Source organism: Myotis myotis, unplaced genomic scaffold (assembly GCF_014108235.1).
Source record: "Myotis myotis isolate mMyoMyo1 unplaced genomic scaffold, mMyoMyo1.p scaffold_m19_p_21, whole genome shotgun sequence".
Classification (NCBI taxonomy): domain Eukaryota; kingdom Metazoa; phylum Chordata; class Mammalia; order Chiroptera; family Vespertilionidae; genus Myotis; species Myotis myotis.
In genome coordinates, this window is record NW_023416326.1 from 14,436,654 (window position 1) to 14,450,275 (window position 13,622).

Sequence of the window (13,622 nt, forward strand, 5' to 3'; positions counted from 1 at the left end):
CGGTCGCGGCCGGCCCAGCCGGGAGGGGCGAGCCGAGGGAGGCGGGGCGGGAAGGCAGAGGTGTCTCCTCCACCCGAGCGGCGGGAGACCCGAGCGAGCCCGGTGACAGCTCGTCGGCCGCCATGTCAGCGAGAGGGGCTGGGAACAGCCCGGGCGCCCAGCGGTGGACCCCCTTTCGCCTCTGATTCCCAGGTGAGGAGAGGGAGAGCGGGATGCGGGGAGCCGGCGGCTCTCGGGGCGCAGCCTCCTGGAACCCCTCGCTCCTCCCTGCGCCGCGCTCCTCGGGCTGCGCCGCCCTTGCCCTCCGGGTGAGGTGTAGCCCCGTCCCCCCCTTCCGCCCCCTCCCTGCTCCCCGGTGCGGTCTGCCCCTGCGCCTCGCGCCAATTTCTCCCTCCCGAGGGGACCCGCGGCGGAGCGGTCCCTCCCCGGGTCCCCGGGTCCCCGGGTCCCCGGAGCCTGCTCTGCGCGCCTGCTCCTGCCCATCTGCTGCCGCGCGGCCCCTGCCCGCCACCCGGGCTCGGCTCCCGCTTCCTACCTGCCCCCCGCCCCCCATCACTGTGGTTGTCAAGAGCCACCTGGTGTCCCCCTCCCCGCCTCCCGCGATAGTACCTGTCTTTTTAAATTTGCGTGTTGCAGAGATTTAAAGTTAAGATGGAAAAAGGATTAAGACTTAAAGGCTTAAAATTCCTCTCCGAGCTTAAAATGATGCGGACCGCAGGATGCTTATTTGGTTCCCCGGGTGAAGTTAGTCACGCCGCGGAATGCACTGTAAAAGACCAGCTCCAAACGCTAAAAATAGGGTGCCCTGCGGGACCCGCTGGCGTCGCCTGCCCCCTGGGCGGTGTGAGAGGACGTGATTCTTCGCGAGTGACTCCGGTGGGGAGGGCTGTGCCCACCAGGGCAGGAAAATGCAGCCACGCTAGCACTCCCTGCTTTAAAATATGTGCAATCCTTCCTGCTTACTGCATGGGGAGTGTGACTGAGCTTGGCATGTCGATGCACACGGAAAAGGTATCTAAGGAATGTATCATCTCATAAATAGAAGCCTGGAGATTATATTCAGCTGATGAATAGCAAATGGATAAATGGTTGACAGTCAACTATGACCTTTTTTGGACGATAAATTTGTTAGGACACCATGGGAAGTGCCTGATCAACTGTTGTGGAAGCCCTGGGGACCCATCGGTCTTAAATTCTTGAATTTTTTTGGTACTGTATTCCCAGTGACAATTTTCTAGAAGTAACTTTGGCACCCTCTGAATACCGGAATACCATCCTTTACTACTGAGCTGTATTCCTCTCTCCCCTTAAAACATATTTTCATAGATTCAGAAACACATTCCTATCTATCCCTTCCACCACCACCACCAACACCACCACCATCACCCCCCACCCACCCCACTCCCGCTGAGCCCTGGAGGCCTAAATATTTTTAAATCAAAGCAGAATGATGTTTTATAATAGAGGAAGAAATAGTTCACGCATAGGAATGTGTTGTTGAATTTCTCACTTTAAAAAATACTTTTAGCCCGGCTGGCGTGGCTCAGTGGTAAGTGTCGACCTATGAACCAGGAGGTCAGGGTTCGATACCCGGTCAGGGCATAAGCCCAGGTTTCGGGCTCCATCCCCAGTGTGGGGCATGCAGGAGGCAGCCGATCCATGATTCTCTCTCATCATTGATGTTTCTATCTCTCTCTCCCTCTCCCTTCCTCTCTGAAATCAATAAAAATGTATCTTTAAAACATACTTTTAAAAAGCTGTGGGTTAAAAATACTTATTTTAAAATATGCTTTTTTATTTTATTTTTTTTAATCTGGAAATTGAACTTTTATTTTTATTTTATTTTTTTATTGCTTAAAGTATTACAAAGGGTATTACATATGTGTCCTTTTTTCCCCCCCACCCTTGACAGTCCCCTAGCCTCCTCTATCCCCCAGTGTCTTATGTGTAGACCAAAGGTAGCCCACTCGATCCTAGGGAAACTGTTGTAGTTATTTTCTTTAGGTTTTGAAAAAGAGAATAGGTAACAATAATTATTTCCATTTTTATAGTGTTGATGGCTTGTTTTTGGTCTTTGAATAATAAAGAGATAGAATCATGTGTGTTTTGTTTCTGAGTCCCGAGGTGCTGCAAATATCCTTCTCACTTTAAAGACGAACCTTATAATCAGCGCTTAAACCTACTTTATGAGGAAAACTTGGTTTGTGTATTTACATCTTCCTTAAGAGGTGTGGTTTTTACATCCTGTGCTCTTTTTGCCTTTTTGAGGTAATCTTTCTTTCAAATGGTATCAGAGCAAAGTGATTCTGCTGATTATTCTTACAGTTTTCCTAAGTTATTCCTATTGCTCTCTCAATGTAATTGGTAGACCCGGGGAAATACTGCTCTTTCTGTTGGTTTTTAAATGGCATTTGGAATTGGGAAATGCCAAATGATCTCGTTTGCTGTTATAATCTAGGCCCATGGTCGGCAAACTGCGGCTCGCGAGACACGTGCGGCTCTTTGGCCCCTTGAGTGTGGCTCTTCCACAAAATACCACGTGCGGGCGCGTGTACAGTGCGATGAAAACTTCGTGGCCCATGCGCAGAAGTCGGTTTTCGGCCTGGGCGGCGAGTCTATTTTGAAGAAGTACTGTTGATATTTGGCTCTGCTGATTAATGAGTTTGCCGACCACTGATCTAGGCTCTAGGTCTACAATAGTTCTGTCCTTTGGAAAGCCACATAAGCAATTTAAAGTTTCCCAGTCAAAATAGCAAAGTAAAAAAGAAACAAGTGAAATTATTTTTAACTAGCATTTTGTTTAATCCTATATGGATATTATTTTAATGTCAAATTTTAAAAGTTACTAATGAGATAATTTTACATTCTTTTCATACTAAGTCTACAAAGTCTGCTGTGTATTTTGACTCACAGTCCGTCTGAATTCAGAGTAGCGACATTTCAAGTGCTCAGTAGCTACGTGTAGTGAGGCCCTCACTGGGCAGCACTAGCCCCAGGGTTACTGGGTGAGTCTGGAGCACATTGTAAAACCCTTTTCCTAACGTGCTGCCGTGTTCAAACAGAAGCTTCTGTGCAGGAAAAGAGGTCCCAAGAAGTCTCTTCCTCTTTGGTGTTGACTGTGTTAACAAAGAGGAGGACAAACAGGTGCCAGGTGCCTGTTCAGTGACGGCCAGAAGATGATAGGGCACGCAGTCACTTCCTGGGGTGTCCTGGTCGCATGGATTCACACCTGCCTGTCAACAATGTGTCAAGGCCCTCCCCCTGCTGGTCTGGCTACTGTATCTATCGGTATTAAGGAGGGGAAGTTAAGGGCCTGCAGGAAGATTGAATTCCTTCTAAACAGGTGGAGCACCTACTATTGTAGACATATTCTGAATCTGTTGCAGGTATGGCTAAGAGTTTTGTGAATGTGCTTCTCAGGGGATGGTGTTTCTTGTCAAGGAAAAGATAGAATATTTTTAGCAAAATGTAGAAAGAAAGAGGATAGGTTTTGGGCTGGAAAACTGGGAGCCTGAGTAGTAGCAAAAGAGTAGTAACACGTGCGTGTGGTGGTTTAGGTAAATTTAAAAGGAAACGCGGCGGGTTTATAGAAACCTACGGACTGATTGGCAAGTTTTTTGCAAGCGAGGTGCTGATTTGCATGGAACCTTCTCCTTTTTCAAAGCTGTCATAACGGAAAGATAACACCGTCAGAGGAAAGGTAACCCTGCACCTCGCTGACCTCAATGGGGATCAGCAGGGACCCATCATGGGGCTTATCTTGATCTCTGTTCTCTAATAAACTTTCCTAAATGTTACTTTAGCTGCACTGTCTTACAGCTCCATTTAATGTCAACATTTATCTGAAGGCCTAATTAAGTTCAGTGTAATTTAATACAAAAAAACATGTCCCCTCCCCAACCTTTATAAAGAAATTAGGTATAAAGAAATTTTATATGACCTGGTCAGCAAACAAGACGCCCTCGGTAAAAATGTAGTCATGAGAGAGTTGGCAGTGTGTGGAGTATTAAAGGATCAAAGGCAGAAGGGACGGGGTAGTTACTGAATGTTGCTTGTTCCATGAGAAATACGGGTGTGCTATGTAGGAGAATATAGTGTTGTATTTGAATCCAAATGGCTATCCATTGACACCATTGTAGTTGGATAAGAGAATCCATTGTTTTGATCCTACAAATTAGTCTTAGCAATTTTTTTAGTTATTTGAGGAAGAATAATTGATAGTCTGGCAGTTTTCAGTTTTGAGTTGTTGTTTTTTAAAGCTGTAATCTGATTTAAGTGTCCTCTGCAAGGATGATGTTTTTATTGTGGAATTGTACACTGAGTATGTCTGGGTCTTCATACTGTTATGGAGCATTCTCTCCAGTTTGGGGCCTTTAGGACGCACATGAACACAGGCTTCTCTTTATGTAGGAACATTTCGTTAGAGGAAATTATATTTCCTTTAACCAGAGAATACTTTTGGTTTTTATGCATTTGAAATAATTCATTTATAATATTCTTTTAAGAACAACATCATTAGTGAACTATACCTCCATAAATCATAAAAATCATGTCTGAACCATCTTGAACAAAAGAAACACATCATCTAAAAATTCTGAATCTTTTAAGAGATTGAGAGTCCTTAAATACTGACACACTTTGGAGAGTCTGCTCTTTAACATGTTTGGATGGAAACTTTTTGCCATTATACCACTCCTCCCTGCCATCCCGGAGGACTTCCTGTTTTCAGCCTCATCAGCCATATAGGAAGGACCGTGTGTGTGTGTGTGTGTGTGTGTGTGTGAGAAAATACTGGCAGATCATGATTATTTTTTCCCTTTTAAGAAGAATCCTGAAGCAGTAAATGACAAATGTAATCACCTTTGTTGACATTTGGGCATTTAATTGACAATACCTAGAAGATTTTAGTAATTAACAATATTTTGCAATTGTCATATCGATTAACTTCTCTCATGGGAATGCTTAGACTGTTTTTCCTGGAGAAGTAATTCCAGATTAAATAATTACGTGGTTTTGCTATGTTAGCTGCATTTTGAAAGCCCAGTGGATTAGGTGACTGTGGTTTTCTAATTTAGTGATGGTAAACTAACATCTTAAAAATAATTTTTATATTATAGATCTTAAATAATTTACTTAAAATATGTGGACTCTATGGTAAAGCAAAAAATGCTGTTTCTGAATATTTGAGAGCATACCACTTATATATATTTTTTAAATATATTTCTTTATTGGTTTCAGAGAGGAAGGGAGAAGGAGAGAGAGATAGAAACATCAATGATGAGAGAGAATCATTGATCGGCTGCCTCCTGCATGCACACCACTGGAGATTGAGCCCGCAACCCAGGCATGTGCCCTTGGCCGGAATCGAACCTGGGACCCTCCAGTCCGCAGGCTGACGCTCTATCCACTGAGCCAAGCCGGCCAGGGCATATCACTTATATTTTGATTTAATGCATTCATTGTTTTTCTTGTTCACTATTTTCTATTCTATTGGTATTACCACTTTACAAAGAAATCTTTAAAAATAAGAATTTTGAGATGAACTGTAAGACATTGCTTAAGATTTTTCAATGAGGACTTATATTTGTGAAAATGCATTCAATTTATTGAAGCCTAGAAACACCAACGAGTACCTTAGTTTTTTTCATTTGTGAAGAATGAATACTTTATTTAAATCAGGTCTTCAAAGGATTCATACCAAGTAAATGAAAAGATTTCTTCCCTAAAGTTCAACTCGGATGAAAAGAGAAGTGGAAGTTGTAGAAACTATGCTAATTAGAAAATTATGAAATTTAATTTCCTGGAAAAGACTTTATTTATATCCATTTGTGACTTCTAGATCCAAATTCAGTCATCTGGCTTTATTTTCTTCAACAATTCACAACAGTTCTTTACAATTTTGTTGTGGGGTTCTTTGCCAGGCCAATTAGAGTTATATCTCTAGCATTGGACCAGCACTGTCCAGAGCCAAAATTAGAAGCAATGTCATGTGATTATCTTGTTTTAATCATATTATAAATGTTTTGTGACTATGAAGAGAAAAGATCATTTGTGTTAATAGTCTTACATTTGAAATTGATCAATAGGTCCTCTACCCACCAAAGCTCATATTGTCACCAGAGGAAGATCTATCTCACATTAACCTAAAGTTAAAAAAGAAAAGATACTAGACTCCACTAGGCTGTATTTAATAGTGTCTCTTTCTCTCATGTATGTTTTCCCTGGAGCATCTCCTCCACTGAAATAGAACATCTTTGGGGGGAAATTGTGTCCTACCAGCAATCTTCCAAAGCATTGGATTTTATCCTCCTCTGGGATCACTTATTTTTATACAGGTTTATCTTTTTCTTAGAATTTCTAAGCTTACATAAACTGCCTTCTCTGGAATATTTTTCTTCTCCCCAAACCCCATCAAAATATGTCTCTGGAATGACTAAATATAAGAAGGCATATTTGCAGAATTGTACACCAATCTCTCTTCCTGTACGTCTGTGAACTTTGTGTACTAGAGATTCGAATCAGTATATCACCGTTACGTCAGCTATCAGTATAAGAATTAATGTCATAAATGTTGAGATATTTTATTGTAGGAATGGAAACCAGTAGCTACCTATTTGACAAGAATAAAATACAATTTCTGGGATTAGCAGAGTTTTTAATTGGGGCCCCGAAACAGGTGTAAGGGACCTGTAAGTCCCCTGAAGTGACATTTGTAACTTAGTGGTAGTATCTGGGTACTTTTCTGAGGAGGGGATTCCTAGCTTTCATTAGATTCTTCAAAAACATTCCCCCAAAAAAGATAGGAACTGCAGAATTAATTTGAATTTAATTAGTTATAAGTCTCCATTTCTTATAAGCGACTGTAGGCTTGTAAAGACCCCTTGATATAACTTCATCTTTAGTAGTTTTTTTTTTTTTACTTAAAGATAATTTGATAGATTACTTGATGAGAAAGGAATAGTGATTCTTAAAAAAGAAATCTTCCTCAAATATCTTACCCTATATTTTTCATTCGTTTAGCATTTACTCTTTTTTTTTCTTTTTTTTTTTTTATTTCATAGAGGAAGGGAGAGGGAGAGAGAGATAGAAACATCAGTGATGAGAGAGAATCATTGATTGTCTGCCTCCTGCACACCCCACACCACAGATCAAGCCCGCAACCCGGGCATGTGCCCTGACCGGGAATCGAACCGTGACCTCCTGGTTCATAGGTCGACTGAGCCACAGTGGCCAGGCTGGCATTTACTCTTTATACTTCTTTAGTACCTTGTAGCATACTTTGGTTTGTTTTTGTTTTTATCATTTGTTTGCCCTCTGTGCATTTTACAGGTAGAGAATTCTTATGGTTGGATTTTTCCTGGAAGTGCAAAAAGTCGGCCACTTGGGATTAGGGTAAAGGAGACCTATGTTTGTAGGGATGCCCTACCCCATGAGAGGAATGGGTCCAGAGATAGCTTGATTCGGTAGACGTGCTCCCTGGTGAGATGGAAGAGGGTGAGCAAGTGGGTGCAGGAAGAAAGACTACCCTTACAGCAGATAGAGACATGCTTCTACTGAGATAAGAGGGGGAAATACAGTTGTCCAACTAACATCTGGTAACCTCTTTTTACTTGTGGTCCAGGTGAGACTGCTGAGCTAGGGATGGGACGGGGGCTGGGGGCCACTGATAACAGTGTAGTATAGCTTTGGAGGTTGTCTCCAAAGAATGACATCTGGCCAGCATTGAGGCTCCTCTGAGGTTGGATGGGCACTGCTTTTATGGAGTCACCAATCTGTGTCGCTGACATTTTCTTTAGCAGAGGAAGTGGTTAGGTTGATCTGCACTGGAGTGGGTGCAGTAGAAATATAAGAGGACTAAGGAGGTCCCTGGAGATGATGCCTGGATTCAGTGCTAGATAGGAAAGAAAGTAACACCAGGATGAGGCAGATGGAAGGAAGGGAGGGAGGAAGGAAGGAAGGAAGGGAGGGAGGGAGGGAGGGAGGGAGGGAGAGAGGGAGGAAGGAAGGAAGGAAGGAAGGAAGGAAGGAAGGAAGGAAGGAAGGAAGGAAGATAGGAAGGAAGGAAGGAAGGAAGGAAGGAAGGAAGGAAGGAAGGAAGGAAGGAAGGAAGGAAGGAAGGAAGGAAGAAAATGAGGGGTCTGGAGTTCTTGATGTGGTTGAACTGGCTGGCAGGAGGGGAAATGACTGGACGGAATTGAGAGTGAAAAGAACAGGGATTTAGGTAATGGGATAGTGGTTGTGGAATGTTGGAAATATTGTACTCATTCGAGATGAATAGATTGTTTTGTTGCTCAGAAGAAAGATAAAATTGTGGTGACACTAACGAGGCTATAAGAAGTCATTATAGATCTTTGCAACATGAAGAAATATTCATTCCACAAATATATCAAGTCACTGCTTATTATGTGAAACACAAAGGTAGTGTTTTCTGGAGAGTAATCTGCTTCTGATATGCAGGATGGATTAAAAGGGCTAAGGGAAGGGATGAGAGCCTTAATTAAAAGTAAACATCATCGAAACTCATTTTGAAATTTCATAACTTCTGAAATGATAGAATTAATGGTTTTTACTCCTTTTTCAAAGGAAGAGTAGAAAGTAAGTTAACTCCTGGGTTAATTTTTTTAACTTAAAAATAGTGTAAACATTATGTTTAATGGCATATGGATTATTATGTTCTTTATTCTGGTTGAATTCATAAGTTAATTTTAATTTACTGATAATCCGTATAAATCTGCACGTTACAATGCACATATGTATGTACATAGTACAACATCCATATACATTTTAGTGAAAATTTTGAAACAATGGTGGCTTGTGAATGGCTCTGAACCTAACGTTAGTTCCTGTCAGCTTCACGGGTAATGTTTGAGCCCATAGGTGATCAGCATGGGAAATGCAGTGGAAATGAGCCCTTTCATCAAAACATTTGGCCGAAACCGGTTTGGCTCAGTGGATAGAGCGTCGGCCTGCGGACTGAAAGGTCCCAGGTTCTGTTCCGGTCAAGGGCATGTACCTGGGTTGCGGGCACATCCCCGGTGGGGAATGTGCAGGAGGCGGCTGGTCGATGTTTCTCTCTCATCGATGTTTCTGACTCTCTATCTCTCTCCCTTCCTCTCTGTAAAAAATCAATAAAATATATTAAAAAAAAAAAAAAAACATTTGATGAAAAATACAAGTCCCAAATATATTTTTTAACCAATGTCACCCCAATAAATTCAGTAAAAATAAGTAAAAAATGATAATGGAAAAAATAAAATAGTTATTGTTCTAAGGCAGTGGTCGGCAAACTGCGGCTCGTGAGCCACATGCGGCTCTTTGGCCCCTTGAGTGTGGCTCTTCCACAAAATACCACGTGCGGGCGCACACGTACAGTGCGATTGAAACTTTGTGGCCCATGCGCAGAAGTTGGTATTTTGTGGAAGAGTCGCACTTAAGGGGCCAAAGAGCTGCATGTGGCTTGCAAGCCGCAGTTTGCCGACCACTGTTCTAAGGCGATGGATATCCACTGAATGATGGATAAACACACTCTCTAAAAGAAAAAAACCCTACACATTTATTGCCTGAAATAATACATGTCAGAGTGATTGCCTGCCACAGTGTTTGGCACACGGAAGGCACTTAGTAAATGGTGGGTTTTGGTTTTAATTTGCTAAATCTTTGTAACCTATTTATTTCAATTATTTTCTTTTTAAAAGTAAATAATATTAATATTTACATTAACTCTTAGCATTCCTAGTGATTTTTAAGGAAACTCTATGTGTCCCTGATTAAATGCTTTTTAAAAAGTTATTTGAACAGAAACATTATGTTCAAACTAGAGGCCCAGTGCACAAAATTCGTGCACTCAGGGGCAGGGGAGGGGTCCCTCAGCCTGGCCTGTGCCCTCTCACAGTCTGGGAGCCCTGCAATCGATCGCCCCAAAGAGGTAGGCCCCGTCCACCTGGCTGGGGCTCTATGATCAATTCCTGTGCAGATGGTGGCCTGTGCCTCCCTCTTTGGGGCGATCATGGTGCCTCCCCCACCCCCCACCGTCGATCCCCCCGCTGGCCAGTGGTCTGGGCCTCACTCTTTGGGGCAATCAATTGTGGAGCCCCCCCCCCCCCCATCGATTGCCCTGCAGAGGGTAGCCTGGGCCTTCCTCTGCGGGGCGATTGTGGGGCGATGGCAGGGGCCACCTCGACCAATCGCATTGCACCCGGCTTGGCTGGCCTGGAGCCAGTGTGTGTCATACCATGATAGTCCAGAAGGTCATCCAGACAGTCATTCTGCTGTTCAGTCGTTTGGTCAATTTGCATATTATGCTTTTATTATTGTAGATATGCAAAATACAGAAAAGTGCAAAAAAGAAAATCCCATGTACTCCCATCAACCAAGAGCAAAAACTATTAACAGTGTTGGGTATTTACTTTCAGTCTCTTCAGAGTGTGTGTGAACATCGTTGAGACCATAGTTATGATTTATTTTAGAGTCTGCTTCCCTCCTTTTATTATAGATTCATAATGTACATATTTTGTGGTTTTGTGACATTTGGGATAAGAACTACCAGTTTTTCACTCACTGCCACCGTGACTTGGACAAACTATTTAGGCTTCTCATTCGTAAATGGGGGATAATACTTCTTAGGAGTTACTGGAGTTAACTGAGATAATGTATGCAGAAATATAGAGCTGTCCCAACAATAAAATAAGCCTTTGAAGTAATGCCTCCGTGCTCATCTGTGTGCATAGAGGGTTTCCCTTTTCTTTTCTGTATTCAGAATATCTCTGCCCTGATGGTGTGGCTCAGTTGTCTGGGTGCCCTCCCATACACTGAGGGTATATGCCTAGATTGTAGGCTGGAGCCCCGGTTGGGAGCATGCAGGAATCAGCTGGTCACTATTTCTCTCTCATATCTCCCCCGCTCCCCTCCTTCTCCCTCTCCCTTCCTCTCTCTAAAACAATCAATAAAAATCCTTTTTTAAAGAATATTTCTTATTCAGCATAAATCTTCAGAAATAAAGGTACTAGATCATCTTTCTTTAGTAAAAGAACATGCACTAAGGACATCATTCAGGTGCAAATGTTTATGTGGTTAAAACATCTTCAGAATTGATAATTGCTCTGAAATAAAAATGTGAACAGGACAACAAGGTCCTGTTGTGCTCATGAGATGGTTTTTCATCCCAGCCTCAGCACGCCCATGCTACCCCCTCCCCCCCACCCTCACTCCCACCCCCAGAGCCTCTTCCCTGTCCTCCTTTACCTCCTTATTCTTTTTTAAAAAATATATTTTATTGATTTTTTACAGAGAGGAATAGAGAGTTAGAAACATCGATGAGAGAGAAACATCCATCAGCTGCCTCCTGCACACTCCCTACTGGGGATGTGCCCGCAACCAAGGTACATGCCCTTGACCGGAATCCAACCTGGGACCCTTGAGTCCGCAGGCCGACCTCTATCTACTGAGCCAAACCGGCTAGGGCATTTACCTCCTTATTCTAATTCTCCTCCTGAGCCCTCTGACTCTTCTCTGGGTCCGTTTTACTAACTCATGCTTCTGTTTTTGGAATTTGCTGACTTGTTTTATATTTAATCTTTCAATGACAAAAATACTCTTTGCTTTGGTGTTTCCGCTCTATTTCTGTTTCCTACCAGATAATATTTGTGGGTTTTTGTTGGTAAGTACATTTTAAACGTCATCTTAAGTCATGTAACCACTTTTTCTAAATATATTTCCTTAGTAAAAGGTCGTGGAAAAGAGCCTGTAGTTGGATTGAACAAGCACTTGTAAGCACTAGTGTGTGCCTGGCGCTCTGTGGGGTGAGGGCTGCAAAAGAAGCAACGTGTCCTCTGGCTTCAGGCGCTTGGATTCTACTCAGCAAGTGATATGCGCGCATGAAATACCTTGTGAGAAAGACTAGAGCAGCGGTTCTCAACCTGTGGGTCGCGGCCCCTTTGGCGGTCGAATGATCCTATCGCAGGGGTCGCCTAAGACCATCCTGCATATCAGACATTTACATGACGATTCATCACAGTAGCAACATGACAGTGATGAAGTAGCAACGAAAATAATGTTATGGTTGGGTCACAACATGAGGAACTGTATTTAAAGGGCCAGAAGGTTGAGAACCACTGGACTAGAGCAACAGATGGGCCCGGCGGGACGGTGTCCTGCGGATACTCTGAAAACTGCTGTGCTTATTTCATTCTGAACCTAAGTCTTTGAAATGGTTTAGTATAGGTTCTGTGTTAGCTATTGCCTCAAACTCTGATGGGACACTTCTCCGGCCAAATAATACTCTTGCAATTCCCTTTCCTCCTTCTCCTACTCTGGTCTCTCTCTCACCACCTACTACTGACAACTTGAAGAAAGCATCCGGAGGTGATGGGAGAGGCAGCCAGGGAAGCTGAGTAGGAAGAAGGTGCCATGGAACTAGAATGGTTCCTCTCCCCCCTCCCCTCCCCCGCCCCCGGGGTTCTCGCCTCAGCACTGCTGACTCCCAGCCCGTGGGTCAAAATCTCACCTTCCACATTGAGGCAGTCCAGGTTGTTCATTCTCCCTCCAGAGTCTCTCTCATTTCTATTCCCACCGCTGTCCCCTGAGTCAGGATCCCACCCCTCGTCTCTTCTAACCCTGCTTCTCCTTCTCGGGCCTGTCATGTGCATCGCCATCGGTTACTGGGAGAGCACGGTTCTGATAAGCTGGCCCCTCACTCAGCAGCCCGCGGTCCCATCCCAGGCTAGACCAGTCTGCTCAGATCACCGTGTTTGATCCAGGGACAGGCCACCAGCTAGCTTACCTGCCTGCAGGTAACAAACACAGAAATCACAGAATCAAGGGTGTTCAGAAACTCCCATCACATTTCAACAGAGTAAGCTTCATTTGAATATAATAATTCAAAAAGCCGAGTGTTTTATATGCCTTTACCCTCCTTTCCTTTTTTCTAGTAAAGGATTCACGGCCTAGGGTAAGAGAAAACGTTGGTCCCCCACAGCAGGTCGCGGGAGAGTCACTGGGTTGAATTCCTCTGTCGTCCTGATACAGCCCCACCTGAAGCTGTCAATCTCTCCCCTCACTGCTTTCCAGCAGCACTTCCTCTCCACAGTCCAGCCACTCGCTGCTCTTACATCACACCCTGGGCTTGCCCACCTTGTTGTTTTGCTCACGTTTGTTTCTTCTCTTGAAAGTGCAAGTAGAGGGGAAGGACCACGCCACCCGAGGGCTGGGCCACACGGTGCTCCCCGTCCCGTCCTCTCTGTGCTGTGTCAGCCTCCCAGGTGACAGTGTGGACAGAGCTGAGGATGAACAAGGCAGCTCAGCAGCCTGAAGTGCTGGAGCCGGCACTCGCTGCCTCATGTGCGACGTGCAGGGACAGGCTCCCCTGGCAGGCACAGCCCACCAGCCGGCGCGATGAGCAGGTGTGCATTTCAGCTGTGTTTCCTGGGAAAGGTGGATCGCTCTAGAATGGGCAACATCAGTGGGTGGCGGACCTAATAACTCTTGAATATCAATACCTGCATGACGCACTCGCCAGTTTGCTCAGTGGGTAGAGCGTCGGCCTGCGGACTGAAGGGTCCCGGGTTCAGTCTGGGACCCTTCAGCACATGCCCAGGTTGCAGGCTCCATCCCCAGTAGGAGGCATA

At 44.1% G+C, this 13,622-nt stretch overlaps 1 protein-coding gene across 3 annotated transcripts in view; it reads left to right on the top strand.

Moving 5' to 3' along the window:
- Window positions 1-13: 13 nt before the first annotated feature.
- Window positions 14-13,622, top strand: part of CNST (consortin, connexin sorting protein) — a 73,911-nt gene continuing 60,302 nt past the window's right edge. For 2 of the 3 annotated variants that reach the window (XM_036355114.1, XM_036355113.1), the window contains exon 1: window positions 14-192. The gene's annotated coding sequence lies outside the window, so the exon portion shown is untranslated. Of the gene's footprint in view, window positions 193-13,166; window positions 13,398-13,622 lie in introns of all 3 variants that reach the window. The other variant, XM_036355115.1, reaches the window with a different exon arrangement.